Source organism: Budorcas taxicolor, chromosome 5 (assembly GCF_023091745.1).
Source record: "Budorcas taxicolor isolate Tak-1 chromosome 5, Takin1.1, whole genome shotgun sequence".
Taxonomy (NCBI): domain Eukaryota; kingdom Metazoa; phylum Chordata; class Mammalia; order Artiodactyla; family Bovidae; genus Budorcas; species Budorcas taxicolor.
Window position 1 is genome coordinate 87,918,116 of NC_068914.1, and position 15,026 is coordinate 87,933,141.

Below are 15,026 nucleotides of genomic sequence, written 5' to 3' on the forward strand. Positions count from 1 at the left end.
ACACTGCTGAGAGTGTAAATTAGCATATCTCTAGTGTGCAGTTTGGTAATATGTATCAAAAGCCTTGAAGGTCTAGTATGCAGTTTGGCAGTATGTATCAAAAGCCTTGAACCTATGCTTTGATCCTGCAGTTCCTCTTCTAGAAACGTATCATAGAAAATAGGATATGTGTAATAATTGGATTGCAAGAATATTCATTATTGCATTGTTTATTAGGATATTATTTAAATTAAACTCAGCAATAGAGGAAAACAGAATGGGAAAGACTAGAGATCTCTTCAAGAAAATTAGAGATACCAAGGGAACATTTCATGCAAAGATGGGCTCAATAAAGGACAGAAATGGTATGGACCTAACAGAAGCAGAAGATATTAAGAAGAGGTGGCAAGAATACACAGAACTATATAGAAAAGATCTTTGCTGCTGCTGCTGCTGCTGCTAAGTCGCTTCAGTCATGTCCAACTCTGTGCGACCCCATAGACGGTAGCCACGAGGCTCCCCCGTCCCTGGGACTCTCCAGGCAAAAACACTGGAATGGGTTGTCATTTTCTTCTCCAGTGCGTGAAAGTGAAAGTGAAGTCGCTCAGTCATGTCAGACTCTTAGTGACCCCATAGACTGCAGCCCACCAGGTTCCTCCGTCCATGGGATTTACCAGGCAAGAGTACTGGAATGGGGTGCCACTGCCTTCTCCTAAATTATTCCTGCTGCTGCTGCTAAGTTGCTTCAGTCGTGTCCGACTCCATACGACCCCCATAGACAGCAGCCCATCAGGCTCCACCATCCCTGGGATTCTCCAGGCAAGAACGCTGGAGCGGGTTGCCATTTCCTTCTCCGAAAAGATCTTTACGACCCACATAATCACGATGGTATGATCACTCACCTAGAGCCAGACATCCTGGAATGTGAAGTCAAGTGGGCCTTAGAAAGCATCACTACGAACAAAGCTAGTGGAGGTGATAGAATTCCAGTGGCTCTATTTCAAATCCTGAAAGACGATGCTGTGAAAGTGCTGCACCCAATATGCCAGCAAATTTGGAAAACTCAGCAGTGGCCACAGGACTGGAAAAGGTCAGTTTTCATTCCAATCTCAAAGGAAGGCAAGGCCAAAGAATGCTCAAACTACCGCACAATTGCACTCATCTCACATGCTAGTAAAGTAATGCTCAAAATTCTCCAAGCCAGGCTTCAGCAATACGTGAACCGTGAACTTCCTGATGTTCAAGCTGGTTTTAGAAAAGGCGGAGGAACTAGAGATCAAATTGCCAACATCTGCTGGATCATCAAAAAAGCAAGAGTTCCAGAAAAACATCTGCTTTATTGACTATGCCAAAGCCTTTGGGTGGAGCACAAGAAACTGTAGAAAATTCTTCAAGAGATGGGAATACCAGACCACCTGACCTGCCTCTTGAGGAACCTGTATGCACGTCAGGAAGCAACAGTTAGAACTGGACATGGAACAACAGACTGGTTCCAAATAGGAAAAGGAGTACATCAAGGCTGTATATTGTCACCCTGCTTATTTAACTTCTATGCAGAGTACATGAGAAACGCTGGGCTGCAAGAAGCACAGGCTGGAATCAAGATTCCCGGGAGAAATATCAATAACCTCAGGTATGCAGATGACACCACCCTTATGGCACAAAGTGAAGAGGAACTAACAAGTCTCTTAGTGAAAGAGGAGAGTGAAAAAGTTGGCTTAAAGCTCAATATTCAGAAAACTAAGATCACGGCATCTGGTCCCATCGCTTCCTGGCAAATAGATGGGGAAACAGTGCAAACAGTGTCAGACTTTATTTTTCTGGGCTCCAAAATCACTGCAGATGGTGATCGCAGCCATGAAATTAAAAGACGCTTACTCCTTGGAAGGAAAGTTATGACCAACCTAGATAGCATATTCAAAAGCAGAGACATTACTTTGCCAACAAAGGTCCATCTAGTCAAGGCTATTGTTTTTCCTGTGGTCATGTATGGATGTGAGAGTTGGACTGAGAAGATAGCTGAGCGCCGAAGAATTGATGCTTTTGAACTGTGGTATTGGAGAAGGCTCTTGAGAGCCCCTTGGACTGCAAGGAGATCCAACCAGTCCATTCTAAAGGAGATCAGTCCTGGGTGTTCTTCAAAAGGACTGATGCTGAAGCTGAAACTCCAATACTTTGGCCACCTCATGCGAAGAGTTGAGTCATTGGAAAAGACTCTGATGCTGGGAAGGATTGGGGACAGGAGGAGAAGGGGACGAATGGACATGAGTTTGAGTGAACTCCGGGAGTTGGTGATGGACAGGGAGGCCTGGCTTGCTGCAATTCATGGGGTCAGCAACAGTCGGACACGACTGAGCGACTGAACTGAACTGAAGCTCCATGCATACAACAGAACAGTATTCAGTCATTAAAAATGATATGGAAGAAATTTTATTGACCTCATATATAAAGTACGAAGAGAAAGTTTTAAAAATATCCAGTTTTGTAAAAAAATGTTTGTAAGTCTCGCAAAGGCCCAACAGGATATGTGCAGATTATTAATTCAGTCCTTTAGAAGTAACTTAATTATTTTTGTTTCATTATTTCTATTTTGTAGTTTTTATTAACATTCATAGAATACATTTTTATACTAATTAAAATTCTACCTTTATCTTTAGAGAAAAAAGTGGATGATTTGGGGAAATAGTATCATACATATACCTGATACACAAGCCTGATATCGTATATCCTTTTTCGTCCTATGCCCCACAACTAATTTCCATTTCTTTTATGGTTTACCTTCTAAATACTTCTGAGATCCTCCCTTAACTCTCCATTGCTTCAGCCATTCTCTTAATCATTTCCTCATCATCTCTCATCTGAACTTTGAAAGAGATTTTGTTTAAATTGGTCTTTAGTAAGTTTTACCCCGCCTCAGCCTTCCAGCCTACCACCAGACTTTACAGTACACATCTTAGGAGACCCCCCCCGCCCCCGCCTAAAATCTTTATAATGATATATACCTCATCCACCACAAGTTAAAAGTTCAAACTCCTCTCCATGAGGCATAAAGCTCTTCATGTTCTAACACCTTCCTATGTTTGTAGCCTTAGGTACTACTTGTGGGTCTGTCCTAATACATGATGCTTCATGCTTCGAATCTTGCAGTTTTCCTCCTGCCTTGAGTGACCGCTTCCACCCCTCAAAATATATTAAACCAGTATAGTCTTCTATGCTTGTTTAAAAAATATGTCCATAAGGGAATTCCCTGACAATCCAGTGGTTAGAGCTCTGAACTTTAACTGCTGGGAGCATGAGTTCCATCCCTGGTCAGGTAGGGTACTAAGATCCCAAAGCTGTGTGGCATGGCCAAAAAAAAAATATGTCTGCAAAATATTTGATACTTTATTCTTCAGGATGCGAAACTACTTAATTCACCTCCTTCCAAGTGTGAGTTGAACGTTGTGAATTTCTTCTTGTAAATAGAATAAGATAGAAGAGACTGTGACTCTGAGACTAGCTTATAAAAGGCATTGAGTTCTTCCTCCTGCATATTCTCTTGAGTCACTCCAGTGGAAGCCCGCTGCCTTGTCATGGGACCTTCAGACAGCCTGTGGAGAAGCCTGTGTGCCTAGAAATAAGCTATCCCAGCCGACAAGGAGCCAAAGCCTGTGGACAACGGTGAGTGAACTCAAAAGCTAATCTTCGGGCCCCTTTGAGATGACTCCAGCCCTAGCCAGCAGCTTAACTATTACTTCATAAGAGACCTGAACAAGAACCACCTAGCTAAGCCCTTCCTGAATCTGAGATAATATTTGCTACGGTTTGGATTAATTTGTTATTCAGTAGCAGAACCCATAAAGCTTCCTTTGGGACTCATCTTGTGTGAAATTTTTCTTCGCTTCCGATAAAATTGGGTTTTGCCCAACTAGACAGTGAACTGCTTACAGGCAAGAACTATATTTGCTTTATAATTTTTTCCCTTTTTCTAGCACAGTATTCACAAATGTTAAGTCCTCAAAAATTTTTTACCAGAAGGAAGTGTAAAATTCTTTCACCAATTGTAAGCAACTTGAGGGTAGAAACCCTGTATTTTTATCATTTTATCTTCCTTTACACAGTATAGGAAAGCAGTTAAGCAGGTGCCCCAGAAGGATCTATGTGATAAGGTTAGACCTAAGAATTTTATGCATCAAGTGTTTTTAGTATTAATATGCCCAGCGTTGTACTAAAAAGAGTCTCATGAGTAACATGATTTGATTAGAGAAAAATATAACTAGGAAATAGAAATAACAACAGATAAAGGAAATACGTATAACCACAGGCACTGTTCTAAGCATTTTACCTGTATTAACTCACGAAATCCTTTTATGATTTCTACTTTATGTGCTAGAAATTGCTAAAATCTGTGGTAGAGTCTATATAAACTCTCTGCTAGATCAGTAAAGGGAAGTGAGGACAGACCAGCTTGTGAGGGATAGCTTCACCATGTGGCTGCTTGAGTTTCATGTTCAGCGACATAGTTTGGATAGATGTGGATGAAAGGAAGAGACATTTTCAGTGAGAAAGAACATGACAAAAGGCAGATTGCCACAACAGAGTACCAGTGATGATGACTTGAACACATCACATTTATTTTCCCTGTGAGTCTGTCTCCAAATTTCCCTTTTTTATAAGAACACCAGTCATATTGGATTAGTACATACCTATATGACCTCATTTAACCTTAATTACTTTTTAAAATGGCCTATTTCCAAATACAGTCACATTCTGAACTAGCAGGGATAAGTGAAAGTGAAGTTGCTCAGTCATGTCTGATTCTTTGCAACCCCATGGACTGTAGACTACCAGGCTCCTCTGTCCTTGGGATTTTCCAGACAATAGTACTGGAGTGGATTGCCATTTCCTTCTCCAGGGGATCTTCCTGAACCCGGGTCTTCCCTGGTGGGTCAGACCGAAAAGCATCTGTCTGCAATGTGGGAGACCCGGGTTCAATCCCTGGGTTGGGAAGATCTCCTGGAGAAGGGAATGGCAACCCACTCCAGTATTCTTATCTCCCCTGTGTCCAAAAAGGTGGGGGCAGGGGGGCGGGGCTCAAAGCAAGAATAAATTTGGGAGTGGGGACACAATTCAGGCCAACTCAGATGCTGAAATGAGCATGGACCAGAGGTAAGAACTGGCCTAAGATAAGCAGAGAGGTAGTGGAATTTGTGTAAATTGGGGAGGATTTTAAATGCCAGGCAGAAGAGTTGATATGGATGGCTTTCAATAAGTCACCAATAATCAATCCATTCCCAGGTTTTAGCACTAAAAAAAAGTTAAATAGAATCCTTTATAGTATTTGTTTTCATTTTATCTACTTTTATCACTGCTGTTATCTTACCAAGATAAGATCTTATCTGTGAATCATCCCAAAACTAATGAGATATAAATTTTTACCTTCAAATCAGTCCTAAAGTAAATGCTGATTCTTCTGCAAGATGTTTCCCCACACTTGAAAAAGACTCAACAAAATACAGTTGACCCGTGAAATATAGTTCAACCCTGAAAAGGTTAAATATAAATTTTAATGTTTCTAACGTTACCTCTCATTACTTTACAGTGCTTGATAACATCTAAGTCTGGCATAAACTATTACACATTTGTTCAATGCATATTAGAAACAGTAGCTTTTGAAGAGTGAGCATTGGTTTCAAAAAGGAACCTTCTGTTAATTATCTGGTTAAACATGAATAGTTAATTTAGTTCACAAAGACTGTTAGTAATAATGTGTGAGAACACAATACCAGTTTCATTTAAACAAAATAGTTATCACAGGTCTGTGCAGTAAGAGTGTCAAATATTTCAGTAATACATATGCCAAAATGCCATTAAGTTACCGAGATTTAATAAAAGAACCCATTACATTCAGTTCAGTTCAGTCGCTCAGTCGTGTCCAACTCTGCGACCCCATGAATCACAGCACGCCAGGCCTCCCTATCCATCACCAACTCCCAGAGTTCACTCAAACTCACGTCCATCGAGTCTGGTGATGCCATCCAGCCATCTCATCCTCTGTCGTCCCCTTCTCCTCCTGCCCCCAATCCTTCCCAGCATCAGGGTCTTTTCCAATGACTCAACTCTTCGCATGAGGTGGCCAAAGTACTGGACTTTCAGCTTCACCATCAACCTTCCAATGAACACCCAAAGGGCTGATGTCCTTTAGAATGGACTGGTTGGATCTCCTTATAGTCCAAGGGACTTTCAAGAGTCTTCTCCAACACCACAGTTCAAAAGCATCAATTCTTCTGTGCTCAGCTTTCTTCACAGTCCAACTCTCACATCCATACATGACCACAGGAAAAACAATAGCCTTGACTAGATGGACCTTTGTTGGCAAAGTAATGTCTCTGCTTTTGAATATGCTATCTAGGTTGGTCATAACTTTCCTTCCAAGGAGTAAGCGTCTTTTAATTTCATGGCTGCAATCACCATCTGCAGTGATTTTGGAGCCCAGAAAAATAAAGTCTGACACTGTTTCCACTGTTTCCCCATCTATTTCCCATGAAGTGATGGGACCAGATGCCGTGATCTTCGTTTTCTGAATATTGAGCTTTAAGCCAACTTTTTCACTCTCCTCTTTCACTTTCATCAAGAGGCTTTTTAGTTCCTCTTCACTTTCTGCCATAAGGGTGGTGTCATCTGCATACCTGAGGTTATTGACATTTCTCCCGGCAGTCTTGATTCCAGCTTGTGCTTCTTCCAGCCCAGCGTTTCTCCTGATGTACTCTGCATAGAAGTTAAATAAGCAGGGTAACAATATACAGCCTTGATGTACTCCTTTTCCTATTTGGAATCAATCTGTTGTTCCATGTCCAGTTCTAACTTGCTTCCTGACCTGCATAGAGGTTTCTCAAGAGGCAGGTCAGGTGGTCTGGTATGCCCATCTCTTGAAGAATTTTCCACAGTTTATTGTGATCCACACAGTCAAAGGCTCTGGCATAGTCAATAAAGCAGAAATAGATGCTCTTCTGGAACTCTTCCTTTTTCTGATGATCCAGCGGATGTTGCCAATTAGATCTCTGGTTCCTCTGCCTTTTCTAAAACCAGCTTGGAAGTTCACAGTTCACGTATTGCTGAAGCCTGGCTTGGAAAATTTTGAGCATTACTTTACTAGCGTGTGAGATGAATGCAATTGTGTGGTAGTTTGAACATTCTTTGGCATTGCCTTTCTTTCTTCTTTGCAGCCAGATTTGGAGAAGCTCTATATAGTCAGCAAAAACAAGATCGGGAACTGACTGTGGCTCAGATCGTGAAGTCCTTATTGCCAAATTCAGACTTAAATTGAAGAAAATGGGGACAACCACTAAACCATTCAGGTATGACCTAAATCAAATCCCTTATGATTATACAGTGGAAGTGAGAAATAGATTTAAGGGACTAGATCTGATAGAGTGCCTGATGAACTATGAACAGAGGTGCGTGACATTGTACAGGAGACAGGGATCAAGACCATCTCCAAGAAAAAGAAATGCAGAAAAGAAAAATGGCTGTCTCAGGAGGCCTTACAAATAGCTGTGAAAAGAAGAGAAGTGAAAAGCAAAGGAGAAAAGAAAAGATATAAGCATCTGAATGCAGAGTTCCAAAGAATAGCAGGGAGAGATAAGAAAATCTTCCTCAGCAATCAGTGCAAAGAAATAGAGGAAAACAACAGAATGGGAAAGACTAGAGATCTCTTCGAGAAAATTAGAGATACCAAGGGAACATTTCATGCAAAGATGGACCCAATAAAGGACAGAAATGAAACGGACCTAACAGAAGCAGAAGATATTAAGAAGAGGTGACAAGAATACACAGAACTGTACAAAAAAGTGCTTCACGACCAAGATAATCATGATGGTGTGATCACTAATCTAGAGCCAGACATCCTGGAATGTGAAGTCAAGTGGGCCTTAGAAAACATCACTACAAACAAAGCTAGTGGAGGTGATGGAATTCCAGTGTAGCTATTTCAAATCCTGAAAGATGATGCTGTGAAAGTGCTGCATTTAATATGCCCATTACATTACTAGTGTTCAACTCTGAAGTCTTTGAAATATGAAAGGAATAAAGCCATTAGCTTGCCTTCCCAGTCTGACAAATTTAGTAGAATAAAAAGTGTTACTGGATCACAGGTTCAGCTTTACATATTTTTAGAAACTGCATAGAATCATAAATGCATAAGATCTAAAACAAAATTTGAAAAAAACCCAGCATACTATACATTAAATGAAGCATTCACCATTCTAAAATGAGAGTCATGATAAATTTATCATAAGACTGCTATCTTTCTGGGGAGGGGGACATGTTTTATTGTGCATATTCTTAAGATCACTTTTTATGAACTTCCACACAGATTAGGGTTACTGTTTACTTATATAAGCATTTCTTAATGCTTGAGAATCTTTATTAAACTTCTTTTGTTTAATCTCGTAATGATGAAAACAGTAACTCTTATCAAACACATAACCAAAATATCTTCAATCTTCATCCTGTCATCTGTACATTTCTTGAAATTTTCAATGCTGGAAAATACTATAATGACAATGCAAATAAAGTAAAATAAAGTTTGGACAGTTGCTTAGAGTTTGTCATATAAAGGATTTCTATAATTGTGATTTTCTAAAGCTTTGCATTATTTTCATGGCATTTTTTCTGACTTATGTAAGTTTTCTATATTCTTTATGAGTTGTTTTCCAGGTATGATCATAAAAGTATGTTTTTAATATAACCAGATTTGAAAATAATAGAACAAATGCTTCATCTTAATAGGATGTTCTGTTCTGACTTGGTATTCATTTATCATTCATTATTCAAATGTGACTGAATCTCAAGTTTGTACCCCACATTGTGTTTTATTGTCATTTAGTTCTCAAGAAAGTACATAATGTAGGTATAATAGTATAATTTCTCCCATATTCTGGTATGCCACATGTATGTGGGAGACACCCAGTGTAAACTTCTAAGCCAATGTTATCTTTCATGTATCCTGTTCTTATATTGAATTTCTTTCTTTTTTATTATTCATCACCTTTGGAATTGATAGCAGCAATATTAAAGCCACTTAATATTCTCAGCTGAACATTAAAGATGTTATTACTCTCAAGTGTTTTTATGGGTCGTGCATGCATGCTCACCGCTTCAGTTATTTCTGACTCCTTGTGACCCACTGGACTGTAGCCTGCCAGGCTCCTCTGTCTATGGGATTCTCCAGGCAAGAATACTGGAGTGGGTTGCTGTGCCCTCCTCCAGGGGATCTTCCCAACCTAGTGAGTGAACCCACATCTCTTGCATCTCCTGCATTTCAGGAGATTCTTTACCACTGAGCCACTGGGGAAGCCCTCATGGGTCAGTATCATGTAAAAAATAGGTGGCCTGAAAATAAAAGCCAAGCAACCAATGAGAATAATATGAGATCCTTGGGAACCATATAGTGGCTGTGACAAACCAATCAGCACGAGAAAGCCTCAAAGAAAAAAACTAATTAGAGATAAAATAGAAGGTCAGTATTGGCCTGATAATAATTACAGCTACAACTTGGCATCTACTAAATTGCAAGCACCGTAATTACATAATTTGACTCAATCTGCATAAACTGAGATAGCTAGTACTTTACAGATGGGAAATGGGGGCTTTAAGAGGCTTTGAAAGAGAGGCCTTAGATTACACAGATTATTTCTAACTTCAGAGCCTGTCTCTTTTTTGTTGTTAAGGTAATTTTAATATTGTATATAATATTTTTATATATCGTTTTCTTGAGTGGGGACTCATGGGTATCATAAGATTCTTTAAGGGGTCCTAATGAAAGAAGTCTAAGAACCACTAAAACTGTGAGTTCTGTGCTGTTACCGTGAGGAAGAGACTTATGCTGAGATAGTTTTGGCTGAATCATTCAAATGAATAAAGGTGGAGAAGCTAAGTAGAATGTGAAAATTCTGATTCAACTAACATTTATTGAATTTCCATTTGCATCAGCTACACAGATTGTATAATACTTTCTCAAGTTGAATATATACAAACACCTTGTAAGAGTTGTGTATACCCAATGAGTGAAATTTGGAGAAGGAAATGGCAACCCAATCCAGCATTCTTGCCTGGAAAATCCCATGGACAGAGGAGCCTGGCAGGCTACAGTCTATGGGGTTGCAAAAGTCATACATGACTGAGTGACTAAGCACAATGTGAGGAATTATTATACAGTAGAAAACTCGGTTTAGGCCTGTGCTGATCAGTCGCTCAGTCGTGTCCGACTCTGTGACCCCATGAACCATGCACGCTAGGCCTCCCTGTCCATCACCAACTCTCAGTGTCCACTCAAACCCATGTCCATTGAGTCGGTGATGCCATCCAACCATCTTATTCTCTGTCGTCCCCTTCTCCTCCTGCCCCCAATCTTTCCCAGCATCAGAGTCTTTTCAAATGAGTCAGCTCTTTGCACCAGGTGCCCAAAGTATTGGGAGTTTCAGCTTCAACATCAGTCCCACCAATGAACACCCAGGTCTGACCTCCTTTAGGATGGACTGGTTGGATCTCCTTGAAGTCCAAGGGACTCTCAAGAGTCTTCTCCAACACCACAATTCAAAAGCATCTATTCTTCAGTGATCAGCTTTCTTTATAGTCCAACTCTTACATCCATACATGACCACTAGAAAAACCATAGCCTTGACTAGATGGACCTTTGTTGATAAGGTAATGTCTCTGCTTTTCAATATTCTGTCAAGGTTGGTCATAACTTTCCTTCCAAGGAGTAAGCGTCTTTTAATTTCATGGCTGCAGTCACCATCTGCAGTGATTTTGGAGCCCCCCAAAACAAAGTCTGACACCATTTCCACTGTTTCCCCATCTATTTCCCATGAAGTGATGGGACCAGATGCCATGATCTTTGTTTTCTGAATGTTGAGCATTAACCCAACTTTTTCACTGTCTTTCACTTTCATCAAGAGGCTTTTTAGTTCCTCTTCACTTTCTGCCATAAGGGTGATGTCATCTGCATATCTGAGTTTATTGATATTTCTCCCAGCAATCTTGATTCCAGCTTGTGCTTCTTTCAGCCCACCATTTCTCCTGGTGTACTCTGCATAGAAGTTAAATAAGCAGGGTGACAATATACAGCCTTGACGTACTCCTTTTCCTATTTGGAACCAGTCTGTTACTCCATGTCCAGTTCTAACTGTTGCTTCCTGATGTGCATACAGGTTTCTCAAGAGGCAGGTCAGGTGGTCTGGTACTCCCATCTCTTGAAGAATTTTCCACAGTTTATTGTGATCCGCACAGTCAAAGGCTTTGGCATAGTCAATAAAGCGAAAGTAGCTGTTTTTCTGGAACTCTTGCTTTTTTGATGATCCAGCAGATGTTGGCAATTTGATCTCTGGTTCCTCTGCCTTTTCTAAAACCAGCTTGAACATCAGGAAGTTCACGGTTCATGTATTGCTGAAACCTGGCTTGGAGAATTTTGAGCATTACGTTACTAGCGTGTGAGATGAGTGCAATTGTGTGGTGATTTGAGCATTTGTGGCGTTACCTTTCTTTGCGGTTGGAATGAAAACTGACCTTTTCCAGTCCTGTGGCCACTGCTGAGTTTTCCAAATTTGCTGGCATACTGAGTGCGGCACTATCACAGCATCATCTTTCAGGATTTGAAATAGCTCCACTGTGCTGATAGCTCGTTTTAACTATTAATTTGGAAAAAAATGGAAATTAAGCTTAAATATTTTAAATTAATTACATTGATTTTAATGTAACAGTATTGTTTTGTTGAGCCTAAAATCATTGGAAATTTATACAGCACATATTTGGTTTGGAGGGGTATACTTGTATTGCTACATGGTAACTCAGTTTTCCCAGCCAGTTTTTAAGGCTTTGTTCCAGAAGCAAGCAGTCACAGCTTTTGAGCTTTTCCTGGCATGTATGCACCATTCATTTGTTCGTTTCTATTTCTTACTGTGTAGCTCAGGGCATTTTAAGTTTTATAACTTGGCTCCAACTTATAAACACAAATGAAAATATGGCATTCAAATCAGGCAAAAGTATTTTATATATTAATCTTCCCTGTGATCCAAAGTATAGTTATTAATTTTTAAATCATTTTTGAAATGAAATTTCAAAACCAAGCATTTTTGATGAGAAATCAAAGATATTTAAGAACATGGTAGTGAATTGCCAAGGATTTGAAAAGCAAAGGTTAAGAGCTTAGGGTTTTAGAATAGCTCAGAACTGAAATTATATCCAGTTAAGACACAGGCAAGCTAAGTGGCCTTGGGCAAGGTACTAACCTCACTAAGCCTCAGTTTTGTTACCTAAAAATTGCATGTAGAAATATGCCTTTTCAGAATTAAAATTTAATTCTAAGAGATGATCTATGTAAATGCTTAGCATAATATTTGGAATGAACCAAACATTCAAAAACAGTAGTTGCTATAATGTGTAATAACCATATAACACAAGGATGTCAAAGAGAGAAGCATAATTATTAATGTAACATCTGAAAGGAAAAATGAAAGAAAAGATTGTAAAAACAGACACATTTGCAGCAACATGGATTCAACTATAGATTGTCATACTAAGTAAAGTAAGTCAGAAAGAGAAAGACAAATACCTTATGATATCACTTCTCTGTGGAATCTAAAATATGTCACAAGACTTCTCTGCTGCTTCTGCTGCTGCTGCGTCACTTCAGTCATGTCCGACTCTGTGTGACCCCATAGATGGCAGCCCACCAGGCTCCCCCATCCCTGGGATTCTCCAGGCAAGAACACTGGAGTGGGTTGCCATTTCCTTCTCCAATGCATGAAAAGTGAAAAGTGAAAGTGAAGTCCCTTGGTCGTGTCGACTCTTAGCGACCCCATGGACTGCAGCCCACCAGGCTCCTCTGTCCATGGGATTTTCCAGGCAAGAGTACTGGAGTGGGTTGCCATTCCTAGCAGTGATTAAGAATCCACATTTCTGCTGCAGTCAATCGCTGGCCAGGGAAGTAAAATCCCACATGCCTATGTTGAATAGTAGCGGTGAAAGTGGGCACCCTTGTCTTGTTCCTGACTTTAGGGGAAATGCTTTCAATTTTTCAACATTGAGGATAATGTTTGCTGTAGGTTTGTCATATATAGCTTTTATTATGTTGAGGTATGTTCCTTCTATTCCTGCTTTCTGGAGAGTTTTTATCATAAATGGATGTTGAATTTTGTCAAAGGCCTTCTCTGCATCTGTTGAGATAATCATATGGCTTTTATTTTTCAATTTGTTAATGTGGTGAATTACATTGATTTGCAGATATTGAAGAATCCTTGCATCCCTGGGATAAAGCCCACTTGGTCATGGTGTATGATCTTTTTAATGTGTTGTTGGATTCTGATTGCTAGAATTTTGTTAAGGATTTTTGCATCTATGTTCATCAGTGATATTGGCCTGTAGTTTTCTTTTTTTGTGGCGTCCTTGTCAGGTTTTGGTATTAGGATGATGGTGGCCTCATAGAATGAGTTTGGAAGTTTACCTTCCTCTGCAGTTTTCTGGAAGAGTTTCAGTAGGATAGATGTTAGCTCTTCTCGAAATTTTTGGTAGAATTCAGCTGTGAAGCCATCTGGACCTGGGCTTTTGTTTGCTGGAAGATTTCTGATTACAGTTTCAATTTCCGTGCTTGTGATGGGTCTGTTAAGATTTTGTATTTCTTCCTGGTTCAGTTTTGGAAAGTTGTACTTTTCTAAGAATTTGTCCATTTCTTCCATGTTGTCCATTTTATTGGCATATAATTGCTGATAGTAGTCTCTTATGATCCTTTGTATTTCTGTGTTGTCTGTTGTGATCTCTTTATTTTCATTTCTAATTTTATTGATTTGATATTTCTCCCTTTGTTTCTTGATGAATCTGGCTAATGGTTTGTCAATTTTATTTATCCTTTCAAAGAACCAGCTTTTGGCTTTGTTGATTTTTACTATGGTCTCTTTTGTTTCTTTTGCATTTATTTCTGCCCTAATTTTTACGATTTCTTTCCTTCTACTAACTCTGGGGTTCTCCATTTCTTCCTTTTCTAGTTGCTTTAGGTGTAGAGTTAGGTTATTTATTTGACTATTTTCTTGTTTCTTGAGGTATGCCTGTATTGCTATGAACTTTCCTCTTAGCACTATAGTGAACGCTGTGGTACATATACACAATGGAGTATTACTCAGCCATTAAAAAGAATACATTTGAATCAGTTCTAATGAGATGGATGAAACTGGAGCCAATTATACAGAGTGAAGTAAGCCAGAAAGAAAAACACCAATACAGTATACTAACACATCTATATGGAATTTAGAAAGATGGTAATGATAACCCTGTATGCGAGACAGCAAAAGAGACACAGATGTATAGAACGGACTTTTGGACTCTGAGGGAGAGGGAGAGGGTGGGATGATTTGGGAGAATGGCACTGAAACATGTATACTATCATGTAAGAAACGAATCGCCAGTCTATGTTCGATACAAGATACAGGATGCTTGGGGCTGGTGCACAGGGATGATCCAGAAAGATGATATGGAGTGGGAGGTGGGAGGGGGGTTCAGGATTGGGAACTCATGTACACCTGTGGTGGATTCATGTCAATGTATGGCAAAACCAATACAGTATTGTAAAGTAAAATAAAGTAAAAATAAGAATTAAAAAAAAATCCCATACGCCTCACAGTGCAGCCAAATAAAATGTCAGAAATGAACCTACCTACAAAACATCTGTGAGTAGACTCACAGATATAGAGATCAGACTCACGGTTGCTGAGGGGAAGTAGGGGAAGAGAGAGGGATGGACTGGGGGTTTGGAGTTGGTAAATGCAAACTATGTTATTCAGAATGGATAAATAGCAGGGTCTTACTGTATGGCACAGGAAACTGTATCCAATCTCCTGAGATAAACCATAATGGAAAAAAAAATTTTTTAGAATGTATATATTGGGTTGGCCAAAAGGTTCATTCAGTTTTTTCCATAAGAGAGCTTTAGTAATGCTTAGGTGTCCTTAACTTCATTTGAAACAATTCTTACTGTGACAGCTGTCATAGCAGCATGCATTAAAAAAAAAAATCAA